The sequence below is a fragment of the Amblyraja radiata genome, chromosome 29 (genome assembly GCF_010909765.2).
Source record: "Amblyraja radiata isolate CabotCenter1 chromosome 29, sAmbRad1.1.pri, whole genome shotgun sequence".
NCBI classification, from domain to species: Eukaryota; Metazoa; Chordata; class Chondrichthyes; order Rajiformes; family Rajidae; genus Amblyraja; species Amblyraja radiata.
Genome location: NC_045984.1, coordinates 19,740,856 through 19,753,778, shown reverse-complemented (window position 1 = coordinate 19,753,778; position 12,923 = coordinate 19,740,856). Strand labels below are relative to the sequence as shown.

At 49.4% G+C, this 12,923-nt stretch overlaps 1 protein-coding gene and 1 long non-coding RNA gene across 2 annotated transcripts in view; one reads left to right on the top strand and one right to left on the bottom strand.

Annotated features, from left to right (window-relative positions):
* Window positions 1-10,928, bottom strand: part of LOC116989427 (myocyte-specific enhancer factor 2C-like) — a 76,549-nt gene extending 65,621 nt beyond the window's left edge. Inside the window, exon 1 of the mRNA XM_033046795.1 lies at window positions 10,325-10,928. The gene's annotated coding sequence lies outside the window, so the exon portion shown is untranslated. The remainder of the gene's footprint in view (window positions 1-10,324) is intronic.
* A 263-nt stretch (window positions 10,929-11,191) lies between these two features.
* On the top strand, window positions 11,192-12,468 carry LOC116989245. Its single transcript, XR_004416194.1, has 2 exons — window positions 11,192-11,234; window positions 12,350-12,468. It is a non-coding gene; the product is annotated as an uncharacterized LOC116989245 (long non-coding RNA).
* The last annotated feature ends 455 nt before the right edge of the window (window positions 12,469-12,923 follow it).

Here is a 12,923-nt window from a genome sequence, read left to right as displayed (position 1 = left end):
GACTACGGGCTGCACTCACCCAGCGCACAGCATTACAACACAAAGCCAAACCTCGATGAACATCTTACCAGATGTTAAGGGCCTTAGTGAACATCTTACCGGATCGACGGTGCCTTGGCTCTGTCAGTGCTGCAGCCCCTCAGAACTGTGCCGCAGAATCAGCCTGTCTCAGTGCTCAAGCACCTAGAGCAAGACTTGGACACTCGACGTTATGGCTCAGGAGGGCGAGTGCTGCCCACTTGGGATCGGTTGACTCCAGAGATGTGGACGGCTGATTCTAGACCCATCCCTTTTCTCCAGAGATGTTGCCCGACCCACCACTAATGCTGAGTTACTCCAGCACATTGTGCCTATCTTCAGCTGTTTAATGTTGTACTGACCCAGTGGACTCTGTTACAGTACGGGATGGGCACTGTTGAGGGATCTCCACTGTGGGTCTTGTTGGGCACCAGTCCTGGGAGTGCCGATGCTAATGTTACTGGAGCAGTAACACAGACACCTGCAGCATCACCAAGCAAGTTCATCCCACACCAGCATAGTCTCAAAATGAACTTAATTTAATTTAGAAAATTAAAAAGATGATTCAGTAACAAATGACAACATAAAGCATTTCAAATGGTTTGTTGAAGTCGTTTGGGAGAAGGAAATTTCTACCAGACTGTAGATATGTGTAGGAAAGAACTGCAGATGCTGGTTTAAATCGAAGGTAGAAACAAAATGCTGGAGTATATGTAACCTCTGTCCTAACACAATGCAGTAGGCACTCACACCCACTGGGATTCCTCGCCAACATCTTCCCCATCTCTCAGAGAAAGCTTCGCTCTCCTAACTGGCCCCCTTCGTAAAGTACAGAAACATCACACGCAATGTCGCCAGTGGTTGGTTCACCTTTTGCTGGAGCACTGGGTCTCAAGTAACTGAGAGACTGTTCAGGGTGGGCCCTCAAGTCTTACCCACAGGTTCTGCACAAAGTGAACAGATAGAGTGAAGTAGGGGTGATCTTGCTCTCTTCTACATAGGGGTGAGTGCGCCTGTTCACTAGAGATGGGCGAGGACTTTTGTTCACCCCCAGGATGTGGACAATGTTGATGGGACCAGCTTTAGAGGCAATCGTGAGCTGTCTTGTGGGAGCAATTCACATGGTTACGAAGGGTGAAGCACCTGGCATTATCTGATGTTACATCAAGGCCAGTCAGGGACAGGCCATCACATTCCCTTAGTGATTGAAATGTGATGCAAATGGTTTTTACAACAGCCCTGTCACGACACCGACAACGGTTCTTTATACCAAATTTCGTGAACCAGATATAACTTCCCCTCAGATAGACATAAAAGTATTGGAGTAACTCAGCGGGTCAGGCAGTATCTATGGAGAAAAGGATTGGGTAACATTTTTGGTCGAGACCCTTCTTCAGACTGAGAGTCAGGGAAGAGGGAAACTAGAGGTACGAAAAGGAACACAACAAATCATAGCCGGCAACAATGACCATGGAAAGGTGGAGCCCATAATGGTCCATTGTTTTCTGTGGAAGAGGTGACACTAATAGTGAAACTAGCAGAACGGCTAGAGTGAATACAAGGGTTACTTAAAATTAGAGAAATCAATGTTCCTCTCATCCAGGGTGTGTTGTGAGCGGGCGTGTCTGGGTCAGCACACCAAGCCTAAATGGCTTCCACCACACTGTGGACGGCTCGATTGTTATCATGTATAGCCTTTCCACTGACTGGTTAGCACGCAACAAAAAGCTTTCCACTGTACCTCGGTACATGTGACAAAATAGCTAAACTAAATCCTCCAAGAACAACTGCAGCGCCACCACTACGACTCAGAGTTTGAACGCGGTGGCAAGTGACCGGTCAACGTTCACTGCTAGGCTTAAAGCTGATTGTGCAGAGGAGCTGGCTCTGGATGGGGTGAGCAGGGCCGTGGGAGGAAGAAATCAAAAGAGAGCGTCAGGAGACAAAACCAGTGATCAGTGTCCCCACCCCCACATCGTCCCCAAACCTGCCACTATCCCAGCGCGTAAAAATAGCAACCATCGCTCTGGGAATTGCCAGAATGTATTCTAATTCCAATCATCTGTCTATTTGTCTGCTATTACAGAGCCTCCGCAGTGAGATTTAGAAGCACGTATATTTATACGCACACACACACAGCACATTTAATTGCATTTAAAAATATAAACCTTGTAATTTTCGCGTGCTGATGTCAGGCTGCACATTGCCACAACCTGTAATTTGCTGCCTCCGCTGTCAGTCACAGAGAGTTTTATTTAGAACACGTTCTGCCTCCAAGACCCACCCGAGTTCCGCTGAGTCAAGGAGGCCTTTCCCCGAGGTGCTGCTCCTCATCCCACAGGGAAGGGACGAGGTCCACATCACCCCACAGGAACAGGGTAGGAACAGGCCGTTCGGCCCCATGCCATGTGCTGGAGCACCTATCTCACTCTCTCACCCCTCCATAGCCCTCGTCTTCTCTCCCTTTCCCCCCTTGTGCATTATCTAGTGTCCTCTCAAATGCTTTCCACATCCATTCCCCCGTCCCTCGGGAAAGAGAGGGTCCATGGCCTCAATGGATAGGAAAGTCAATGGACCAGGGTTCCCTAAAGGTCTTCCATGCAGCCCACCTGAAACAACCTGTCGCAACCTCAGTGGGATTTAACTGTTATTAGACGGCAAAGCCTCTGTCCCTTTAGCCACCACGTCAGGGTCCCCAGGGTGGTGACTCTGACACTTACGGTGCTGATCATATGGTGGCCCATTGTGGACCAGCTAACTGGCCAAAGATGCCATTCATCTGATCACACTACAAAGGCACCTCATTTAGTTCCATGTGTCCATATAATTAAACAAGAGATTCATTACAGGCAACTATTCAGTGCAGCCAGAAACCCAGGTTTGATCCTGACCCAGGTTTGGCCTGAAGGACCTATTTCCATGATACATCTCTAAACTAAACTAAGAGAGAGTAACTGGAAACGGGACTAACGGGAAGTTCCTCCCAGATATATTGTGACCAACATGTGCATAGAACACTAGAAAGTGTTCAGACTGTTGGAAAGACTCCAGCAGGTCCACTGATGATTCTTTCAGAAAGGATTAGCCACACCGGCCTGAATTCGACTCTTGAACAGCAGACTCCGAGCTACATTGCTCATGCTCTGCAGATTCGATGGGCTGACGGGTCCGTTTCACAACTGTACCATTCCCCATCTCTGTGGGATGCTTTAAATGTGCCCCGCGAGACTTAGCAAACTCTCTCTCCCATGTTCACCCTCCCTTGCGACAGATACTGCGATCTGTTCCATTTCACATACTCCTCCGTTTTGAGTTTACTGGCAGCATCAACCATCAGGAGGGAGGATTGAAAGCGCCAACACAGGTAGACTTGTGGCATGCTTGCCTTCATCTGACGGGCCACTGAGTCCAGGAGAAGGGATGCCGTGTTACACCTGCACAAGACATTGGTAAGGCCACATGTGGTAAACTCTGCGCTCCAATTGTATCAAGTTCCAGTTAAGACCCCACAGGCATCAGGGGGGGAGGGGGGGGCTTCCAAACTTGGAAGGCGAAAGGTCAAAGGACAAGAGTGTTCCTTGGCCTGGAGCCACATCCAGTAATCTGAGAGTGGAGATGGTACAAATGTTTTGTCACCTCTGAGGCCAGATTTTAGTTTGAGCTCAGGGAGACTCTGCAACCCAGCAGCTACCCTCAAGGCTTCCATCGTTTTACATCCTCACAATCTGTTTTCCCATGGTTACACTGCAACACAATGTCATCTTTAAATTAGAGTGCAGGTGTAAACTCCGATGTTGTTCAGTGCTGGAGGTTAGAGTTAAGCCAAAGGCAGATGCCAACTGACTGACTGACTGCAGTTTTGACAGGACAGTGTAGAAAGGATTTTAATCTGTATCTAACCAATCTAGTCCCCACCTGGGAGTATGGTGAGCAGGACTCTCTGGCTGAAATTCATACGTACTTTCCTACGTCCTATCACCTTAATGAGAACACTTTGTTTCTCATTTCTTCAATAGCCTTCATATTTTCACACTAGGTAATTGAATTATTTTCTAGCTCCAGTCCCTCTTTAATCATTAATTCATTTTACATTAATGCCAATTCCAGTCGCAAATTCTTGATAGAACTTCCGGCCTGCTCATGTGAAATTAAACTAGAGAAAGTTGGTGCCTTTGTTTCCCAAATCTCTAAATGCACTTTCCAACACACTACCAACTATCCAGTCTCAAATTGCTCACAGCTCGGATAAAAGTTATTGACCTTTAGAGTTTAGTACAGAGATACAGCATGGAAGCATTCTTCGGCCCACTTAGTCCACATCAACCATCGATCACCATTCACTCCAGTTAGTTTATTTCAGTTCAGTTTATTGTTACATGTACCAAGGTGCAGTGATAAGTTTTTGTTGCATGCTATCCAGTCAGCAGAAAGACAATACATCATTACAATCAAGACATTTACAGTGTACAGATACATGATAAGGGAATAATGTCTAGTGCAAGGTGAGGCCAGCAAAGTCCAACCAAGGATAGTCCAAGTGTTACCAAAGAGGGAGATGGTAGTTCAGCACTGCTCTCTGGTTGTGGTGAGATGATCCAGTTCTATGTTATCCCATTATCTCATCCATCCCACACACATTTGAGGCAATTAACAGAGGCCAATTAACCTACAAACCTTCATGGCTTTAAGATGTGGGAGGAAACCCAGTCACAAACAGAACATGCAAACTCCACATAGATAACAGCGAAGGTCAGGATTGAACCCGGGTCTCTGATGCTGTGAGACAGCAGCTGTGCTCCCGTGCCGCCCTGAAACGTGAACTGTATTTCTCGCTTCACAGATGCTGCCTGACATGGAGTGTTTACAGAATATTATTTGTACAGAGTCTGTGTTGTAAACTCCTGTCAGTATTTATATTGGGATTAACAGTAGATCTGGATTCTTGCACCAGAGGAAGGGGCCATTCGGCCCAACATACCGGGGGCGTCTCTTTGATCGGCCATTGCAGGTGATTGCCGCTCCCGCCCCCACAGTTCCCACTTCCTGCAATTGTCCGATTTCCTTCGGAAAGATCCGGTTGTATCTGTTTCCATTCCCACCACCCATTCCAGGCAGCGCGTTGCAGATCATGCAACTCGCGGGCAAAACAAACCTCTTATCAACTCACTGGTTGCCAACATCTTCCAGTAACTGTTCTTCACAGGCTGCCGAGCAACAGCAGTGATTATTTCAGGGTAGATTCAAAATGCTGGAGTAAATCGGCGGGACAGGAGAGAAGGAATGGGTGACGTTTCGGGGCCACCCGTTCCTTCTCCCCATAGATGCTGCATGTCCCGCTGAGATACTCCAGCATTTTGTGTCTACCTTCGATTTAAACCAGCATCTACAGAGTTTTCCTACACAGTGATTCTTCCAGTGTCCCCGCTAACTGACTGGGCACCTTGCTGACTGGAGCCAGAGAGGGTGGTTACAGCCGAGCACACGGGCTAGGACCAACCCCTCCCCATCACCGCCTTCCCCCCCCCCCCCCCCTATCAGTCACACACCCACTCCCTTGCACCCCTCCCTCTCCCCACCCTCCCACCACGCCCCAGGACCTACAACGCCATCTCCCTCGTGCATCTTACAGTCTGACTGGTCCACGGCTCAGGAAGGGATCGCCCCCAAACGCCAAGTGTCATTGGCACCGAGGAACTGCACAGCACCGAACCCGGAACCCAGAACTCGACCCGCCGTCAGACTCCCCACCCCTCCCTCCTCCTCCCCCCACCCATCCATCCACGCCGGCTCCAGGGAAAGCAGCATTCCCAGCCCGGCTTCAAACGCCCTCACGGCCGCCCCCTCCATCCCGGCGCCGGGGGCGTGGGTGGGCGGCCGCTGCTTCAGGCTCGTGTCGGCGACTCGCTCCGTTTAGATGCGGCGGCAAAGGCCGTGTGGCCGGAGGCGAACGCAGCAGTTTGTTTTCAAGAGAGAGTTAGATTTAGCTCTTAGGGCTAAGGGTTCTGCAGTTGTACAGAGCCCTAGTGAAACCACACCTGGAATATTGCGTGCAGTTTTGGTCACCTAATTTGAGAAAGGACATTCTTGCTATGAGTGCAACGTAGGTTTACAAGGTTAATTCCCGGGATGGTGGGACTGTCATATGTTGAGAGAATGGAGCGGCTGGGCTTGTACACTGTGGAGTTTAGAAGGATGGGAGGGATTCTTATTGAACCATATAAGATTGTTAAGGGTTTGGTCACGCTAGAGGCAGGAAACATGTTCCTGATGTTGGGGGAGTCCAGAACCAGGGGCCACAGTTTAAGAATAAGGGGTAAGCCATTTAGAACGGAGACGAGGAAACACTTTTTCTCACAGAGAGTGGTGAGTCTGTGGAATTCTCTGCCTCAGAGGGCGGCGGAGGCCGGTTCTCTGGATACTTTCAAGAGAGAGCTAGATAGGTCTCTTAAAGATAGCGGAGTCATGGGATATGGGGAGAAGGCAGGAACGGGGTACTGATTGGGGATAATCAGCCATGATCACATTGAATGGCGGTGCTGCCTCGAAGGGCCGAATGGCCTACTCCTGCACCTATTGTCTATTGGGATTAAGGGGTATGGGGAAAAAGCCGGAACGGGGTACAGATTTTGGATGATCAGACATATTTATATTGAATGGCGGTGCTGGTTCGAAGGGCCTACTCCTGTACCCATGTTTCTATGTTTCTCTCGGAGACGGGGAACCTGCACCAACACATTCCCCATTCAGAGACCGGTCGGCCCGCTCCCTCCATCACCATCCATAGAGTGATGCAGTGTGGAAAGAGGCCTATAGGCCCATTTGCTCACACCGACCAACATGCCCCATCTACTCTAGTCCCACTTGCCTGCATTTGGCACATATCCCTCCAAACTTGTCCTATCCATGTACCTGTCTAAATGTTTCTTAAACTACCTCCTCCAGCAGCTCGGCCGTTCCATACTCCCAGCACCCTTCGTGTAAAAACGTTATCCTTCCCACTTAGCAAACCTGAACGGAAACCTCTGGAGACTTTGCGCCCCACCCAAGGTTTCCGTGCGGTTCCCGGAGTTTGCAGGTGGTTGCCGGAGGTTGCAGGTAGTGGAAGCAGGTAGGGAGACTGACATAAACCTCCGGGTACCTTGCGTGGGGCGCAAAGTCTCCAGAGGTTTCCGTTCAGGTTTGCTAAGTGGGACAGGGGCATTAACATTCCTATTAACCCCCACCCCCCTCCCTGCCCTTAAACCTCTGTCCCCTGGTTCTCTATTCCCCTACTCTGGGCAAGAGACTGCACCCGATCTATTCCTCTCATGATTCAAAGGTTTCAAAGGTATTTTATTGTCACGTGTACCAATTAAGGTGCAGTGATATTCGTATATCACGAATTTCAAAATTCCCGCCAGTTTTCCCAGTTTAGTTATTCCCTTGTCATGTATCTGTAGTGTAGATGGCTCGATTATAATCACGTGCTGTCTTTCTGCTGACTGGTCAGCAAGCAACAAAACTGTACACGTGACAATAAATTCAACTGAACCTTTCGTCTCGTCTCATCCCACCCTTCTCCTGGGTCAGGGGTCAGCAGCAGTTGCTAAATGAATGCAGAGAATGCGACCGTGGCCGGCCCGGGACGTGTCTCCCGCCAGCACTTGCTTCACACATCACGGCCGATACCAGAGCCAGGGTGTGTGTAGGAAGGAATTACAGATGCTGCTTTAAACCGAAGATAGACACAATCCACCTGGGACGGGCAGCATCTTTGGAGAGAAGGAATAATGGGTGATGTAAGAAGAGTCTCGACCCCGAAATGTCACCCATGCCTTCTCTCCAGAGATGCTGCCTGCCCCGCAGATTTACTCCATCCAGACAGTTGTCTCCATCCCGGTAGCCAGGGTTGGCGACCTGGCCAACTGATTCCAAGTTAGAACATAGAACAAGTACAGCACAGAAGAGGCCTTTTGGCCTCAAGTACCACAATAGCTGGTATCTCTACAACACCATCAAAGCAACAACAGATGCGCAGCGTTTGAAGTCAATCTGACCCAGTCCCATGAAGGCCAGGTACCAAAGGTATCCTCAATGCTGCGGGACTGTCAGAGGAGACCATAGAACAGAACGGTACAGCACAGGAACAGGCCCTTCGGCCCATAATGTCTGTGCTTCTCTGTCTTCATGTGATCCCAATCCTACCATTCCATGCATAACCATGCGCTTATCTAAAAGCCTTTTAAACACCACCTAAACCTCTGCCCTCTAGTCTTTGACATTTTCATCCTTGTGGGAAAAAAGGTGCTGACTGTCCACCCCATTTAGGTTTCTCATAATTTTGGAAATGTCTCCCCTCAACTCAAGGTCCCGACCCGAAGCGTCGCGTCACCTATCCAGAGATGATCGATAGACACAAATTGCTGGAGTAACTAACTCAGCGGGTCAGGCAGCATCTGAAGAAGGCTCCCGATCCGAACGACACCTTTTCCTTTTCTGCCGGACCCGCTGAGTTACTCCAGCATTTTGTGAATCTTTTGTATAAACCAGCATCAGTTTTGTTCCAGCATATTTTCTCCAGAGGTGCTGCCAGGCCCACTGTGTTACTCCAGCACTTTGTGTCTTTAAAAAAAATAATTCAGCATCTGCAGTTCCTGGTTTCTACACGCCACGAGGACCACAGATAAACCGGAGGGAGGGGGGAGAGATTAAGAGGATCAGAGGAAGACTGTTTTCAGCGATGGGTGGTTGGCAATGGGAAGTGTGCAGGAAATCTTGAAATTAGCTCCCGGGATGTCACGCGCGCCGCCTGGGGGGTCGAGGGCCGCTAATGGGATTAGTGCAGGTAGACAACTGAGATAGAGTGGGCCGAAGGTTCCGTTTCCCTGCTCTGACTGTAGCCGAACTCAGCACCAGCTAGAACGTGTAGGAATGAGGTAGGTGGTGGTTTAAGCCGTAGAAATACACAAAATACTGGAGTAACTCAGCGGGATAAGTTACATCTCTGGATAGGAGGAATGGGTGACATTTCGAGTCGAGACCCTTCTTCACCTTGTCTGAAGATGGGTCTCGACCAGAAACGTCACCCATTCCTTCTCTCCAGAGATGCTACCTGCCGTGCTGAATTACTCCAGCATTTTCGTGTCTAGCTGAAACGGCCGCTTCCCAGACCTGCTCTCGATATCCACCCCTCCAGTCAGAAGGTCAAACAGCGCCAGGAAGCAGCGACACAACAGCGTCTGGCCGGCTGATGGACAATACATGGGCATCCTCGCCCACATAGCCGCCGCCCTTGTTCCATCATCCACGCCCGCTCCGGCTTGCTTTTTTTTTTTTTTAACTCTCGGCTCTCTTTTCAAATTCCCGTATGGTCTCGCCCTTTCCTCCGATTCCGTTCTCTCGGCCTTTCGCCGCCTGGTCTGCGCGTTCGGCTCCTCCCTCCCGAACCCCTGTTTCCTCGTCTCTTTCCCTCTCCCGCACCCTGTACGTTTCTGTGGTTTAGTGTCAAATTCTGTCTAATGACAACCGTGGAAAGCGCTTTCGGAAATTTGACTGTTAAAGTATGTGCAAATGTTACTTAGATAAACAATCAAAGATGAGTCGAGGCAAAATGAGCCGTTGTTCACAACATGCCACTGTGGGCACACGGATGGGTGAGCGGTGCCTGGCGGGCGGGCGACCTGCGTGCTATTCTGGGCCAACTGAGCAATTTGTTTGGAGATATTTGTTTCAGCACAGAGCCGGCACATGCACAATGGGCCGAGTGGCCGGCTTGTACAAACTTTCTGTGGAACAAACAAATCATCGCTCTCAACATCTAACGCGAACTACTCATTCTGGTTGGAAACTGTCACCTGGAGATATTTTTAAATCGGTTCGTGTTTATATATTAAAACAATCACACGCTGCTGAACAAAACTTGCATTTGGTGACTGCCTCGGCGCACGTTCGCACCGGGTTGTTTCTAACGGCTATGCAAAGACGGCGAAAGATAGCATACAACCTCAGAGAGCGGGTTTGCAACTGCGAGGGAGTGTTGACCGCGACACGAGTTACCCATCGCTCCTTCTGTAACACGGCGGCACTCTCGGTGCTCACTTTGACATCTCAGCCCGCAATAAAAACACCAGCTGCTATCCGACAACAGGCTTGAATCGCGTTGGGCCGCCGACAGCAGTACGTTCAACAGAGCTTTTAATCTCTCAAATTCCAACCATATCACATTGACCCATACGTGTAACTCACTGCTTATATACGTAATCAAATGTATGGTTTACAGACACACGCAGCTCCTTTAGCTTTTCTTGTTTATATAAACACCACCAACCTGACAGTGAAATCGATCGCTCCCGAATCCACGCCTGCGTTTTCAGATTAAAACTTCCACGCAGTAAAACAAAATCCAAGTTAGGAGATAGATGACTGATAAACGTTCATTTGAGACGGATGAAAAATAAACTTTGCTGCTTTTTCAAACGCACCGCCTCATTTTCCTCCTGGGTTTGCAAAATGACGGCGGCGCAGCTGTGCGAAGCCAGCCCCAGAGTGACAGGGCAGCGAGTCCCGAGGTGAGAGGCCCAGAGCCGTGACAGTCGCTGTCAGTCGGTCCAGCCGGCTGCAGCGTCGGCTCCTACTCCGAACACCGCGACGTGGAGCAGGGAGGGTCGGTCGGTCGGTCGATCGATCGGCGGCTCGTTGGGCTCCGACGTTGAGCAGGAGCGGTCGGCCACTCTCCCAGCCTCGGCGTTGAGCAGAACGGTTGAGGGTGGATACAGTCCCTGAGTAAGCTTCAGGCCAGCCGTGTCCCGGTGAGGCTAAAGAAGGTGAGCAAGAGCCGCCGATCCCGGTGCCGCCGCCGCCCCCACGTGAGTCTCCAGCTGATGTTTGTTACAAGAAAGTTGCAGCCCGCGGCCTCCGCCCATTGGTCCGCCCACCTCCCCTGATTACCATCCTAAACCCCGCCCTCGGTCTGCCATTGGCCACTGCGCTTCCGGTACCGACTCCCCCTCCTTTGATTCGCCGCCGGGAGGTCTGGTCCCCTCATTGGCTAATGCGCCCCTCAGTCAATCCCGTCTGAAGCGTCATTGGGTTTACATCTATTAATGTAGGGTTGGGAAATGCATCCGTTATTGGAGCAGAATTAGGCCATTCGGCCCATCATGTCTATTCCACCATGCCATCATGGCTGATCTATCTTTCCCCTTCAACCCCATTCTCCTGCCTTCTCCCCATACCCCGTGACACACTTTTACTAATAAAAGAATCTGCCAATCTCCACCTTACAAAATATCCATCGACTTGGCCTCCACAGCCTTTTGTGGCAATGAATTCCACAGATTCACCTGAGACATTTTTCCTCAAAAGGAATGTCCTTTTATTCTGAGACTATGGCCTCTCCCACTCATGAAAACATCCTCTCCACATTCACTCTATCCTGGCCTTTCACTATTCGGTAAGTTTAAATGAGGTACCCTCTCATCCTTTTAAACCCCAGCAGGTACAAGCCCAGTATCTTTAAACACTCATCATATGTTAACCCAAGCATTCATGGGATCGAAAAGTAATTCTCTGCTTCAGAGGGCGGTGGAGGCAGGTTCCCTGGATGCTTTCAAGAGAGAGCTAGACAGGGCTCTTAAAAATAGTGGAGTCAGAGGATATGGGGAGAAGGCAGGAACGGGGTACTGATTGGGGATGATCAGCCATGATCACATTGAATGGCGGTGCTGGCTCGAAGGGTCGAATGGCCTACTCCTACACCTATTGTCTATTGTCTGTAAACAACAGAGGTTGAAGGTGAGATTTAACAGGAATCTGAGAGGCAACTATTTTACACAGATGTGGCATCTTGGTTAACATGAAAGAATTGGGCCGAGTAGCCTATTTCCATACAGTATGAATCTATGGCTATAACACTATGTATAGTTATCCAGCTATTCTTGGTCCCAAGCTCCAGGTTTGGGTCAGAAGTGGAAAGAAAAAAATAATAGCAGAAGATTCAGGAAAAGCTCTGCAGGTAGGCTGCATCTGTGGCAAGCGAGAAACAGTTCCAATGGTTCAGATCAGAGACAGTCTATCAGAGAGCGTGAGCATTCCTCCCCCATCCAAGCTCCATTGGAGGCTGTGCCCCATAGATGGAGCATCCACAGCCTCCTGTTACTGCAGCTTCAGGTAGCTGTTTCCATCAACATTTCCTCCCAGGCTTTGAAACAGGGCTGACATAGTTATTACAACAAAAAAAAGACACAGTGCTGGAGTAACTCAATGGGACAGGCAGCATCTCTAGAGAACATGGATAGGTGGTATTTTGGGTCGGGACCATTCTTCATACTTTGTGTCTTTTATTGCAAACCAGCGCAATCCCTTGACACCCATAGTAATCAAGAACCTATGAATCTCTACCTTACAAATATCAATTGACGGCCTCCACAGCCTTCTGTGGCAATGAATTCCACAGATTCACCACCCTCTGACAAAAGAAATTCCCCCTCGTCTCCTTTCTGAAGGCACGTCCTTTAATTCTGAGCCTATGGCCTCTGGGCCTAAACTCTCCCACTAGTGGAACCATCCTCTCCACATCCACAATCCAGGCATTTCACTGTTTGGTAAATTTTAATGAGGTACCCCCTCATCCTTCTAGCGGTTACAGGCCCAGTGCCGTCAAACGTTCATCATATGCAAATCCAATCATTCCTGGGATCATTCTTGTAACCCTCCTCTGGACCCTGTCCAATGCCAGCACATCCTTCCTCAGATGTGCGGCCCACAACTGCTCATAATACTCCAAATGCGAACTGACCAGTGCCTTATAAAGCCTCAGCATTACATCCCTGTTTTTGTATTTTAGCCCTCTTGAAATAAATGCTGGCATTATATTTGCCTTCCTTACTACTGCTGCGACTTGCAAATTAATTTCTGCGAATCCTGCA